The sequence below is a fragment of the Amblyomma maculatum genome, chromosome 10, assembly GCF_055883805.1.
Source record: "Amblyomma maculatum isolate TAMU_Amacu chromosome 10, ASM5588380v1, whole genome shotgun sequence".
In the NCBI taxonomy this organism is placed as follows: Eukaryota; Metazoa; Arthropoda; class Arachnida; order Ixodida; family Ixodidae; genus Amblyomma; species Amblyomma maculatum.
Genome location: NC_139353.1, coordinates 158,401,860 through 158,416,977, shown reverse-complemented (window position 1 = coordinate 158,416,977; position 15,118 = coordinate 158,401,860).

Genomic DNA, 15,118 nt, shown 5'->3' with positions numbered 1-15,118 from the left:
CCAGGCCGAGAAAACTGCGCAATTTTGTAGTCCGTTGGGGACGAGCGAAGTTCAAGACCGCGACGATTTTTTCAGGATTTGGACGAATGCCATGATGGCTGACTAGATGTTCCAATATTTTAATTTCCTTCTGTGCAAAGTGACTCTTCTTGGTGTTGAGCTGAAGGCCCGCTGAAGCGAGACACGTGAGGACCTCATTCAGGCGCGTGAGATGGTTGTTAAATGTTGACGAAAAGATGACAATGTCATCCAAGTAACATAAACAGGTTCTCCATTTTAGGCCACGAAGCACAGTATCAATCATCCTTTTAAATGTCGCTGGTGCGTTACAAAGTCCGTAAGGCATAACATTAAATTCGTAAAGACCATCGGGAGTTGCGAAAGCGGTTTTTTCTTTATCGTCCTCGTGCATAGGTATTTGCCAATAACCTGAGCGGAGGTCCAAAGTCGAGAAATATTCGGCGCCTTGGAGAGAGTCAAGGGCGTCATCAATTCTTGGCATTGGGTATACATCTTTGCGGGTAATTTTATTGAGTGCGCGATAATCAACACAAAAGCGTACCGAGCCGTCCTTTTTTAACTAACACTACTGGGGAGGACCATGGGCTTGTCGAGGGACGAATAATATTGCGATGGAGCATGTAATTTACATTTTCTTCAATTACTTTTCGTTCAGAGAGGGAAACCCGATAAGGCCATCGGCGAACGATAGAGTTACCTTCAGTAATGATTCGATGGTGCGCAACACTAGTCCATCCCAGTGGTGGGGAAGTGGCATCAAAAATGGCTTGGTGTTGTCGAAGCAATGTCAGCAGTTCTTGGCGTTGGTTCGGCGTGAGGTTAGGATTAATAGGCTTTGTGAGGACAGAAAGAGAGACGTCTGGCGAAACACGGTGCCGAGGCAGAGGGGCGGTGAGCACCATCAAGGACAAAGGTTGAACATCCGCCATGAAGGGGAGAGAAGTTCCTTGTCGGAGCACGAGGGATTCACGTGAAGTGTTAGTGGCCGCTACTGTCGCTGAGCCGTTGCAGAACCTCACAAGACTAGACGGGAACGCGATACCGCGTGCAAGATGACGATAAGATGGTGCGATGAGTACGTACGATGAGTATGAGTACTTCCCCGTCAGTGATGTGGTCAGAAACAACGGTAAGCAGTTTCTCGCACTGAGGAGGCAGAACAGTATCAGCGGCGACAACTAGGGAATGATGTCGTTCAGAAACTTCAGATGAAAAATCGCTGTCTGTCATATGGATAACACGGTCGCCACAAGAAATTAACGCCGAAGCGGCTGACAAAAAATCCCATCCAAAAATGCTTGTCCGTGTCCTCTTTCTCGTGAATGTGTCGTTAGCGCTTTGTCCTTTTGTTAAAAAATGCTGCACCAACTAGCCCAACAAAAAGTCCTTCTTGAATACAAAAATCATCAGATGCGCACATGGTGAGAGCACAGCAAACTGCACATGATGGCGGACGCCGTCAATAGCAACTCGTACGGTGCACTTTGCTAAAGGGCACAAAGGGACGTCATTGGCTCCAAGGAGTTCAGGCCCATCATACGGTGTCGTCACTTTTCGCAAACGGTAGCACAAATCAGCGTGAATGACAGAAATTGCAGCCCTTGTATCAATCAATGCTTTGAAGGGTAATCCTTCAACGAAAACAGAAATCACATTATACGGGCGATCTGGAGGACTTTTGGTTAGTTCGCAGACTGCAGTTCGACCTCCGGAAACTGCAACGCTTACATTTTCGGATGTCGGACAGAGAGAGTTGTTGCGGGTCGGGGAGGGTAAACTGGGAGGCGGTATGGGGATAGGGAGGGACGTCGGGATGCATGGGTTCCACGAGGCTCAGACGAGGATTCTGGAGGTGGGGATGATCTTCGAGGTGGGCTTGGAATAAACCGGCGTTGATAATATGACGTTGAAGGCATGTCACTTTCGAAGGTATCGTAACCACGGCGCTTGTTCTGGAGGCGACGAAGACAGAAGTGGGATATATGTCCTCTAATGCCACAGTAATAGCAAATTGGTCGGGAGGGGCGCCAAGGTGCGTAATAGGGTGGTGCAGGTTGAGTCGGCGCTATTGCATTGACGTGATTGTAGGTTAGTGCCGGTCGGGGCGGGGGAACCAAAGGAGGGGGGATGCTGCGACGTGCGCGTAAGTCGGTACTGGGCGGGGTGCCGGAGGGTCAGATGCCATAGGTTGGGTGATTGTTGCCAACTCTTCTTTGATGATGCTGCGGAGACCGGCGTCATTAGAAGTTACGGAAGAATGATCGCACCCGTGTCGACATACAGGCTTGAGGGCCTGGAGCTCCTCGCCGATAATGGCTCGAATAAGTGCCCGCAGATCGAGATCAGCATAGGTTGAGCCAGTAGCGTTGGCGGGCTGCAATCGGGAGGACTGCAGCTGGGCGATGCGTTGGCAGGTCGTAATAATGGAATCAATAGTTGAAGGATTCTGAGCAACTAGGGTGTTATACGACATAGAATTGATTCCTTTCAGGACGGGGTGTACTCGTTCAGGTTCCGCCATGGTGGGACTAATACGCCGGCAGAGTGCAAGTATGGCCTCTATGTAAGACGCATATGACTCATCAGGACCTTGAAGGCGTGAAGCAAGCTTGGTCTTCGCGATCTCAGTCCGAACTGCCGGGTCGGCGAAGTACTGTCGGAACTGCTGTTTGAAGGTGGGTCAGTTAGTTGAGTGGGGCTCGCGGTTGATGAACCAATTCCTGGCGACCTCAATAAGGTAGAAAGAGACGTTGAGAAATTTCAGAGCATCGTCCCACCGGGTGCAGGCACTGCAGCGTTCATAGGTGTCAAGCCAGTCATCGACGTCTTCATCGCGACGACCAGCGAACAGCGGCGGGTCGCGCTGTTGTGCGGGCACAGTCGGAGGGGGTGGTGCAGCCGAGATAGAGGGCCGGCCTGTTCGTGGGTACTGCCGGTAGACATAGCTATGGTGTTAGTTGTCAAACGGCGACCGGAACGTAGCTTCAGCGAGAGGCAGGGCCCAAAGCAGCAAGGGGATTAAATTTCACCTCCACCAATTGTAAAAGAAGGCTAGGTCGAGACGGCGAGGTCGTGACGGCAAGGACAGCGAAGCCTTGTCTAGCGTTTTAATCCGATCACGAGCCTAGGCACGCGCCGGAGCCGGCGCCGCAGGACGATGATGATGGTATGTACAAATGAAAGAAGAAGATGATGGCATGTACAAATGAAAGAAAGTCCACAGAAGGCTCACGATATATATATATATATATATATATATATATATATATATATATATATATATATATATATATATATATATAAATTTCAGGTCGCTGTGGTGGCGAACCTAGCAACAGCTTCCATATTTATCGCCACACTGCACCTTTATAACTCAAAAAGCATATTGTAGCCGCCCTACGCGACAGCAGGGTGGTTTGGGGGCTGGACTAGAGTGCCTAAAAATGCGGGATAGAAACCCGGCGGTGCCGGCCTCTTTTCGATGGAGGTTAAACGAAAGGGGCAACAATTGCTTGGAGATGTCAGTGTACATTAAACAAACTTCAGGTGGTTAAAATTTTGGGCGCCCTCCACTGCGGCTTCTCTTACAGCCTGAGTCTCTTTGGCACGTTAATCTCCACAAAGCAAATCAAACCGACATTGTAGCCATGAGATGGGGCTGGTACAGGGGGGTCACCGCCGCTTGCGGCGGGGGCTAGCCTGGCACCGATTTTTTATCGGTTTAGGCCGTCATTGAACACGCTACCGCTGGTGGTGGACGACGGCTGTTGTTGCGGCGAGCGTCTTTCTTTCCCTCTTTCTTTTCTTTCTTATCTTTATTCTCTTCTATCGGCACGAGGCAGCGGAGGTGGCTCAGCTACAGAGCCAGTAGCAGGCCCATGCATTTTCTTTTCGTTCTTCCTACAGCCACAACAACAACATTGTAGCCAGGGTCGCAGATGTCGAAGGCGCTGAACTATAGTTCAAGTAGCGAGTTTATACTTTCTTTGACATCCTCCGTCCTTCTTTACTTAAGCTCGTAAATTGTTTCCTCGAGAGCGGCACCAAGCCACCCTCGTTCAGTACCGGCCGTATCGTTCTAATGCCGAATGAGGGCATGACGCCGTCCAGTCCCTCATTGTGGCGACCGATTACCCTCCTTAACACCGACTATAAACTCGTAGCCACATTGCTAGTTCATCATCATCATCAGCCTGACTATACACACTGCAGGGCGAAGGCTTCTCCCATATTTCTCCACTTAACCCGGTTCTGTGCTAGCTGCATTCACTTGACCCCTGCGAACTTCTTAATCTAATCCGCCCACCTAACTTTCTGCCGCCCCCTGCTACGCTTTGATTCCCTTCAAATCCAGTTTGTTACCCTAAGCGACCGTCGGTTATCCTCTCTTCGCACTAGATCTCCTGCCCATGTCCATTTCCACTAGAATGTCGGTAACTTGAGTTATTTCTCTGACCCACTCTGCCCGCTTCCTATCCCTTAATGTTACCCCTACCATTTTTCGTTCCATAGCCCTCTGGGTTGTTCTCAACCTAAGTAGACCTCTCTTGGTTAGCCTCCACGTTTCAGCGCCATAGGTGAGTAAAGGTAAGATGCAACTGTTATATAGGTTCCTCTTTAGCGATACCGGTAAGCTGCTAGTCATAATCTGCGAGTGCTTGCCAAATGCGCTTCATCCCAATCTTATTCTTCTTGTTCATGGTCTGGATCTGCGGTTACTATCTGCCCTAAGTGGACATATTCGCCTACTACTTCCAGTACTTCGCCACCTAATGTAAACTGCTGTTCCTACCTGAGGCTGTTGAACATTACCTTAGTCTTCTGCATAATGACTTTCAAGCCTACCTTTCCACTTTTCCTGTCTAGGTCATCAATCATTATTTGCAGTTCATCCCCCGAGCTGCTTAGCAAGGAAATGTTATTAGCAAATCGCAGATTACTGAGGTATTCTGCATCTACCATTATCCCTAACTGCTCCCATTCCAAGTGTCTGAATACTTCCTCTGAGCAAGCTGTGAATAGTACTGGGGAGATTGTGTCTCGTTGCCTGACACCTTTCTTTATGGGAATTTTGTTACTTTCTTTATGCAGAACTATAGTTGCTGTGCAGCCACTATATATATCTTCCAGCACTTTCACGTACGGCTCGCCTATCCCCTAGTTGCTAGTTCGTAGGGTGCGAATCTACCTTCAGGACTTGGTTAGCCCATACTAGTCCTGATCGGTACCTGGACGATCGGTGTTCGCTTCGCTGACACTGACGAGAGACGTCTTCGAATACGCCCATGCCAAACGGATCACTGGACCTTTTGTTTCCTTGGACCAGGCAAAGGCCTTCGAGTGCGTAGAACATGGTTACGTGTTCGCCGTGCTCCGCTCATTTGGTTTTCCTGACGAATTCGTTCAGCTCCTACGCGGCCATTACACAGATCTTAGCAGTGAACTAGTACTGAATGGCCAAATTGCCGGCAGCTTTCCTATTACGCGGGGAGTGCGTCAGGGGTGCCCGCTCTCGCCGGTACTCTTCATACTTTCGCTCGACCCGCTGCTGCGTAAGGTCGCCGCGGATAGGCGTATTCGAGGTTTTCCATCAGTAGGACAGGATACTGTCGTTGTATCTACAAATGCCGACGACATTTCACTCCTCGTGCATGACAATGACAGCTTCATTGTTGTTTTGAACATCTTTTCAGAATACGCAGCTGTATCAGGTGCGCAGCTCAACCCGAAGAAAAGTAACGCTCTCCGCTTCTGTCAGTTCAGGGGCCCTTTAGCCGCCGCCGTACCGTTTGTGGACGCAGTGCGTGTACTTGGCGTGCTGTTTGAGCCAAGCGGGGTCTCCTCCCGGACTTGGGACGTAGTTCTCTCGCGAGCCACGCGCGTTTCAACCGCACCCTCGATACTAAAGTTAATGTCGTCAAGACACGAGCGTGCGCTTTCACCTTTTATGTGGCTCGTATCGCGACAATCCCATGCCGGGTGGTGAACAGACTCGCGTCCTTTATAGGAAATTTTGTTTGGAATGGCAGGACAGCGCTAGTCGCCCGTCAAATCCTACACCTTCCAAGAAGCAGGGGAGGCCTTGGCCTTCCGTGCATCCCGAGAGTGGCTCGAGTACTCGCGTTAAGGCTGGTAGAGAGGCTATTAGCTGACGAGTCTTACCCTGGTCGCTCGCTCATCCTGTACTGGATGAGCACGGCGCGTCGTGTGCTTACACCCGAAGAATACCTCGGCCCACAAGCGGACAGACCTCTGCCCTTTTACCGCGAGGTTGCCGAGACAAAGTCGACTCTCGATGCAGACCTGTCAGATGTTAATGTAGGCGACCTACCAGTCATACGCCTCAGCGAATTAGTAGTCGTTCGCAGGATTTCAGCTGATGAGCAACGAGAGACCGATGTACGCAAATGGCGAGCGTGGGCAGCTTGTCGGCTGCAAATGAAGTGCGAGATTTTGACTGGCTTAGGCGCTGGGGCGTCCTCCCCACGAGACAGCGCCTCACCAGATGGGGTGTTGTACCCAATGACCAGTGTGCCAACTGCGGTGCTCCCGAGAGCCTCGCGCATGTTTTTTTTCGAATGTGTAGTGGCGAGAACAATGGGGCGGCTCGCATATAGGATGTTTAACGTCCGCATGAATCCTGGCGTCAGGCGCCGGCGCACCCCTTTTGAACAACTTGTGTTCAGTTTGGTTCTGTTTGTGTTGTGGCGTCGCAGGCGCCTCGCTTAGGAGCGCCGCACTTCCGCCCGACCAATGTATCCAACCTTGCAGAGGCTGCGCCTCGTCGCCTGGAAGTATCTGTCTGGACAGTTAGAAACTGACGTCAAGACCCGGTTTCTGCGGCGCTGGCACACGCGCTTCTATATTGTACGAGGCAGCAGACTTGAGATGCCTGTCGTCCTTTATTAGAACCCTCCTTGTTTATACTGTTTTCCCGTCTCTGAGGAATCATGCTATATTTACTTTATTATGCATATGTAACCTATAGTGTTTTGTATAGTGCTTTGTTTTGTGAGCAATGTGCGTTTTGTATGTATGTATGCACCCAATAACTTCTCTTTATGTCATCTGTTCCCATTAACCACAGAATTGGCCTTGCTCTCTTCTTTCTGCCACTGGTAGTCGGATTACTTCTACGAGCTCATTTGGCGAATTTGGACCACAAGATCCCCCATCAATCTATAATAGGCAGCTGTCGTATACAGGCGGCCTAAAATCTATCGACTGATATGCAAACAGAAAATGCAGTGACTTTCCTAGCAAGATACGATAAGGTAATGTTGCTGTTTGGTTCCTGACACGGTATTTAAGCATTGATTAGAATCGAATGAAACACCTTTATTTTGCGCAGCTAGTTTCAACATTTTATAGCGCTTGGGAGGTTTAAAAAAACCTGGAAAATAGGAAAACTTCATAATCAATGCTGTGAGTTTTATCGATATGCTTTCATGCCGAACATTGTACATATGTTGGAAAACCCTCATAATTTTGTTGTTGCTTTTTATTACGGTTTATTTTCCTGTATCGTTATCATTCAGCGCTGGCGCTTGCCACCCAGTTTATGGACGGTAAGGCCCTCAACAGGTACAGAGCATCAGGCATTATCTCGATTATAAAAAACAAGTATGTCTGTAAGAATGGCAAAAATTAAATACCAATATGCGCACACCTTTTTTAAGCAAAGCACGCCATGAGGTTCGTGCGCCACACTACCTGCTCCATGGAGAAATTCTTCTCCAACAGCATTAGAAAATCGTGTTGCAGTTTTAGGCCAAGTTTGTTGGGATCAGGGGGTCCACCATCTTTGGCCACAACGTGACCTGTAAATGTGAGTGCACGGGCAGCAAAGGTGCAGTTCTTCAAGTTCAGCTGCAGCCAGGCATTTATGAGACATGTCAAAACGCGCCTGAGTTGACAGAGGTGCGTCTCAAAGTCGTGCGAAAACATTACGATATCGTCCACGTAGCACAGACGCTTTTTCTACTTAAGGCCACGCACAACTAAACATCACTCGCTTTAGAATCGGCGGAGCTTTGCAAAGGCCGAAAGGTACGATGGGTAACTCGTAAAGGCCGTGCGGGGTCACAAATCCGGTTTTGGCACGATCTTCAGCTTCCGTAAGGACCTGCGAATAACTGGATCGCAAGTCCAGTTGCAGCGAGAGGTACGGCGATCGACCCATATCTCCACCAAATGTAAGGGGGTTTATTTGAAAAGGCTTGGAAAATAAAGCAGGCGAAATCACAAGAGCAGCTAGCCGCGAGAACATCACGATGGCCATGTGGACGTAGGGTTATGCTTTTTTTTCTTTAAACTTGCAAAAAGAAACAATAGTAATAAGAGATATATAAATGAGGTACAGACATATATAACACGCAGTCGCTTGCGGTGCTCGGGAAAACTGCATTGTAGTGCAATCTACCAACATCCATCTTGAATCGAGGCAATCGTAGCGGTGCATAATTTAGTTGACATGAATGTGTCGCTGCTACTGTTGCTGCCGCTAGTTTGTTTCGATGCAGTTTTCCCGAGCCCGCCACAGACTATGTATTACATTCCACTTTTGGCCACCACTCTACAGTCACTTTGAACCGATGCAAAATAAGTTGTCCGAAGTATATGTTGCTGAAAGTAACGACGCGTTCGAAGAAGTACCCTAATACCAAAGGTGACTTTTTGCATAATGATTCAGTGGGCATATTGAATTGTAAATGTTAATATTGTAGGATACCAAGACATGTATTACATTTACAAAAAGGATACGATGTGGTTATCCGAGTAAAACGTAGCAATATTAATCTGTTATTTATTATACGAATGAAAGACAATACAAAGTTTTTAATGTGGCTTTAAAGCTATCTTGACACCAATGAACTAGAGTTCCAAAATCAGCTTTCATTGTTGTGATTAGATTATTTACGTTTCTGATGCGAGTATGGTATGTAGTGTCGAAATCGTTAATCTACATACATTAATGAAATCAGTGGTCATAGACTTCAACCCTAGGGCAAACCTAAGGTAATGAATAATGAGTTGGGTAAAATGTCGGCAACGTTTACTACTTGATTTCCGTTAGTAAGATAACTGCGTACAAATGTTAAACTTGGTACACCGATTAACAAATGTTCAGGTTTGAAAATAAAAAAACAATCCCCGTCTACCGATGGTAATCTTGCGTCATCGGTAATTAATCGCTTATCGATGGTAAGCATGGAGCGTGCGCCAAGTCAAGGGCTCGGCGATAAGCGACATCACAGTAGATGGCACACAAGCGGAGGAAGAGCTTCGATGGTTCTTATGCCGGAGCAATGCGGCCGAATCGCTAGCCTTGAGTATCGCGTTGCACCCGTTTGAACCCGAGCTTTTGTCTATCCACGTACGTAGACTCCGCCTTCCTTTTCTTTCTGGTTTAGAGTCGTGGTCATTACTTCCTTTATTGCAGTAATGCTTGCATTCTATTCGCCTAATCGGCCAGCCTGTATTTCTCGTCCTTCTTGTCGCGTTTCATGTTTCTTTCTACTATTATACAAACTCTAGAGTCTGTTACTCCTGTAAATGTTTACTTTGTCTTGGTTCTTCCTGCAATTGAGCATATAAATTCTTGCTATTATGCTCTCTCCTTGAATTCTCTTTCATTGTCCAAAGCCCCGACATACGTGAACCTTGCACGTGCTTACCGGCCTAATAAAACAAATGTTGTCTACGGACTGTTAGGTAAGAAGCGTGAAGCGTCCCCGTGCCTCCATGATTTGCACGTAGCAGCCGTTCGAGTAACAGAATGTGAGACAGATCCAGAGAATGTTAAGTGGAGCCTAATTTGCTCGCTCGAAGTTGAGAAGTCCGCAACTAATCAATTTATTTGGAGCGCTTGATAGCGGCTGACTGCATGTGTTATAGTCAATGACCCTTGGCCCATGACGCGGTAACAAAACAGGTGTGTATAAGCAGTCTGTTGTACGCTGTACGCTTTACCACAGTGGAGTCAGAGTTGAGCACTTTAATGAAAGACTTGTGTGCTACACGCGGGCACATAATCTGCTCACACGAAGCTGTTGTGGGTCCTTTCAGGGCAATACACTGGCAGCCCGAGTGTCACTTCCCATGCTGCATCACTGTGTAGCCGAATGCAGAAGAGCCCTGATCTATTCCGTGCGGTGTCATGGAGGCTGGTTGCTGGCATGAGAGCTGTTCCAGCACGCATATCTGCTCAGGGTTGCACTCAAAACCCTACGGGAGCCGCTAACAGAGGGGCCCGGGGGGGGGGGGGGGCAGGGAAGGGAAGGGGGAGAGGCACACGTCGTTATTATAGTTCCCAGTGATGGAGACTGTATATCCTGCGCGGCGCCTTAGTCGGCTAGATGCAGGTATAATAGCTGCTTGCTCACACACTCTTGCAACAGCTCCAGTGAGAGCTGTTAGAGCTCTACATTGGCATTGCATACTTGGGACGCCCAAGCAGCCGACAAGTATTGTTGTTGGACCCAGGTGGGCTGCACTACCTGTGAAGCCTCTGTACTCCCCTCGAGGGGCCAATTTAGCCATGTTGTGTGGAGCCGAGCCGTACTTTGGTCCCACTCTCCTCCAAATGGGCCAAAGCAGATATCACATCTTTCATGACGGACCTACATGATCCCGTAACTTTGAGCTTTTGGGTACTTGGCTGAAAAAACTGTAAATGCATGAAAACAATTTTAACAACCAGTGATGTGAAGTTTACTTGAAACGTACACTCTGCTTGATTGCTGAGGCACCTGGTCGTTGATTTATTGAAGCATTGTTCTTCAAACAGCTCGATATTAGTCGTTTACAAATTCTACACAGTTGATATAGTTGAAAACTGCGCATTTAGGCTATACGTATTACAAGCCCAAGGTAATGCTCAACTGAAAGAGTTAGTAGAGAGCGGTACATACTGCCGCAAAGCTTTATTCTGCTTATATTTCTCGCCCACGGCCGCTGGGCGCCATTGTATAACTTTCCGCATATTGCAAGATGCGCCTATTTTCTTCATGAATAATCGCAGCCGCACAAACTGTTTTTATGCTATTTCCGATCATTGTGAGTACTTTTATTGAGCTTAACCTGGCATTTCTTCCCTGTCCTTAAGCTGAGCGCAGCGTAAAGGAACAAGCATCACGTGTTCTGATGACCGGTGTGCATGATTTCTGCAATGTTGTACGCTTTATTTATGGTCTCAAGTAGCCCAATAGAGCGTGCTTTCTGTAACTGCGCCTTCGACCATAAATAACTTTTAACTTTTCAACGTCCGCTACCTTTTCGCCGTCCATGCGGAGTTTCACGAGGACATTCTGCATACTCTCCCTATGAGCCCACAGCTGGCCAACATGGCTTTATTCGCAGTCCCCGCAGTATTCAGTACAAATATTACCATTCCCACCTCTCCAAAGAAGCCAGCCACTAAGTAATGTGTTGCCGTAACTCCATGCTGTTTGACACACCGCTGAATAAAGCTGTAGAATTTCTGCACCTAATCTAATCGCTACTGTAACCACTTCAACAGACAGGCGATGGCATAATTCGCCTTTTCTCCCAACTAACGCTCATAAACAGAAGAAGTAGCGACTGACTACACGACCAGAAACGCTGCCAAGTGGTACCCCATACGCGGACGTTGCAAAATATTTATTGAGCAGATACATTTGAGTGACGGCACCTAAGAAGTTCTCATTAAGTATGAGATAACAAATTGTACACTGTAGCTAGCGCGATCTATTAAGAGCTTCCACGAAAAAAAACATCATAAAACTATTGCATCTCTTCTCAAACCAGTGCCTACGAAGCGTCTCAACCTTCGCATGGGCAAGTCGGTGAAGCACCATGGCGAGGTGCAGCGCAATGAAAACACGACAAAAGACAGATGGTACCACACCAATCCAGTTCTTCCGTGTGTCTTCTGTCAGTGCTTACACTGCCATCCACCCCTCTAGGTTGTTTTTCGCCATGGCCTAAATATTGTCACGAAGACAGGAATTTATGGGTATCGGCAACAGGGGCAGATACACACAGTCAAGACAGAGGTTCCCGAGAAACGGTAACACGAAGACACAAGCTCAAGAGTCCACAGTCCTAGCTAGCCGAAGCGCGCGAGAGTCTCCAACTTCTTCGTCGTTCAAGCGCTACCTCGAACCGTCAGGTGGCATTATCCCCCCCCCCCCCCCCCCACGAAAAAAAACAAACCGCAAGCTCACAGAAAAAAAACTGCTCCGGATGTCAAATACGACTTTCAGCGGGTAAAATACGGCTTCATGCGAAGCACATGCACCAGGTCAGACGAGCACTGACGACTAGAACTCGGTACAGTTCCGTCTGGAATAACCTCGTACGTAACTTCTGATAGGGGACGCAACACTCTGTAGAGTCCGAAGTAACGATTGAGAAGTTTTTCTGACAGGTCTGGGCGCCGGACAGGTGTCCACGCCCAGACTTTGTCACCAGGCTGGAACACGACATAGCGATGGCGGTCGTTATATCTGCGTGAAATCTGTTGCTTGCTGTTTTGTAATGTGATTACGGGTGAGTTGGCGAGCTTCCTCAGCGTAGTTGGTGAATTCTTCTGCGTCAGCGGTAAGCAGCTGGTCGTCAGCCGCACATGGCAGCATAGCGTCGAGCATGGTCTGTACATCGCGTCCGTATACTAGGCGAAACGGAGTGAATCGAGTTGTTTCTTGGACGGCCGTGTTATATGCAAATGTGACATAAGGCAATATCTCGTCCCATGTTTTATGCCGGACATCGACATACATGGCGAGCATGTCCGCTATTGTTTTGTTTAGTCGCTCAGTAAGGCCATTAGACTGAGGATAGTAAGCAGTAGTCTTTCGGTGATGTGTCTGGCTTAGTTGGAAAACTTCTTCAAGAAGACGCGCTGCAAATGCCTTGCCACGATCAGTGATGACGTATGAAGGGGCGCAATGGCGGAGGACAATCTGCGTCATGAAAAATTGTGCCACTTCGGAGGATGTTGCACGTGGCACCGCCATAGTTTCCGCGTAGCGTGTCAGATAATCTGTAGCCACGATAATCCATTTATTGCCAGCTGACGATAGAGGAAAAGGGCCAAGAAAGTTCATACCAATTTGGTCGAATGGTACTAGCGGTGGGGGAATAGGCTGCAGGAAACCCGCTGGCTTCAATGGCGGTGTTTTGCGTCGCTGGCACTCGCGGCAACCTCTAACATATCGATGAACGGTGGTGGTAAGTTTGGGCCAGTAGTAGGCCTGGCGCACTCTGGTAAGAGTGCGTGCAAAGCCCAAGTGTCCAGCGGTGGGTTCATCATGGCAAGCATGAAGGATTTCATCGCGGAAATCTGCAGGGATGACTAGAAGATAGGCTCGGTCACTGTTGCCGGCGCTTTTCTTGTAGACGATTCCGTCGCGCGTACAGAAGGATGACAAGTTCTTAGCAAACAGTCGAGATACTGTAGAATCGAAACCCTCCAGATGATCGATCACAGTTTTGAGGTCTGGGTCAGCCCTTTGCCGAGCCTTTAAATCAGAGGAACTGATAATGCCAAGAAAATGGGCGTCTTCATCCGTACTGTCATGGGCCAACTGCACGAGTGATCGAGACATTCTGTCAGCATCTTCATGTTTACGTTCGGATTTATAAATGATAGAGTAATCAAACTCCTGCATACGAAGGCTCCACCGTGCAAGACGTCCTGATGGATCTCGAAGACTAGCTAGCAAACACAAAGCATGATGGTCTGTCACAACTTTAAATTTACGGCCGTAGAGGTAAGGTCGGAATTTCATTGTGGCCCAAACGACGGCGAGACACTCCTTTTCAGAAGTTGAATAGTTTGATTCTGCCCGAGAAAGGGTGCGGCTGCATAAGCGATCACTTTTTCCTCGCCTTGCTGGTGCTGGACCAGAACAGCACCCAGACCGACATTGCTGGCGTCGGTGTGAATTTCGGTGGCACCGTCCTCATCGAAGTGTGCAAGAACGGGAGGGTTGTGCAGCCGTTGGCGCAGCTCGGTGAATGCCTCCTGCTGCTCCTAAGACCAGACATACGGGACGTCATCACGTGTCAGGCGTGTCAAAGGTTCTGCAACCTTGGCAAAATCAGTCATGAAACGGCAATAGTGCGCGCACAGACCCAAGAAACGTCGGACTGCTTTCTTCGCGGTAGGGATGGGAAAATTGGCTACAGCGGCTGTTTTATCAGGGTCAGGCCGGACACCGTCAGCGCTAACCACATAATCGAGAAATTTTAGCTGCTGATATACAAAGTTACATTTTCCCGGTTTGAGTGTCAAATCGGCCGAGCGAAGAGCGTCCAATACCATTCGCAGCCGCTTAAGATGTTGGTCAAACGTTACTGAAAACACGATGACGTCGTCCAAATAAACCAAACAGGTTTGCCATTTAAGACCAGCAAATACGGTGTCCATCATTCTCTGGAACGTCGCTGGCGCTGAACACAGACCGAAAGGCAATACTTTAAATTCATATAAGCCATCGGGTGTCACAAAGGCAGTCTTTTCCCGATCGCGCTCATCCACGTCTATCTGCCAATAACCACTTTTTAAATCAATGGAGGAAAAGAACTTGGCGTTGCGAAGTCGATCGAGTGAATCGTCGATACGGGGCAACGGATATACATCTTTTTTTTGTGATGTCATTCAGTTTCCTGTAATCAACGCAAAAACGCAGCGTGCCATCCTTTTTCTTAACCAACACGACCGGCGACGACCACGGACTTTTAGACGGCTGAATAACATCATGATTAAGCCTTTCCTGGACTTGTGTCCGAATTGCCTCACGTTCTTTGGCCGAAATACGGTACGGCTGCTGTCGAAAGGTCAGGCATCGTCAGACGTTAATATGCGATGCTTGGTGATAGAAGTTTTCCGGACTTTAGATGATGAGGCAAAGCACGGGGCGTACTCCAGCAGTAAGACACGCAGGGCGCGTTGTTGACAGAAAGAAAGGTCACTGCTAACATCGATGTGGTCTAGAACACTGGGTGTATCAATAATGTCAGACGCAAAACATTCACAAACTTCCTTTAACAGTTCGCCGAAAGCGATGGCAGTAGAGCGATAGAGGTGGCGAGATTCATTCGTGAAGTT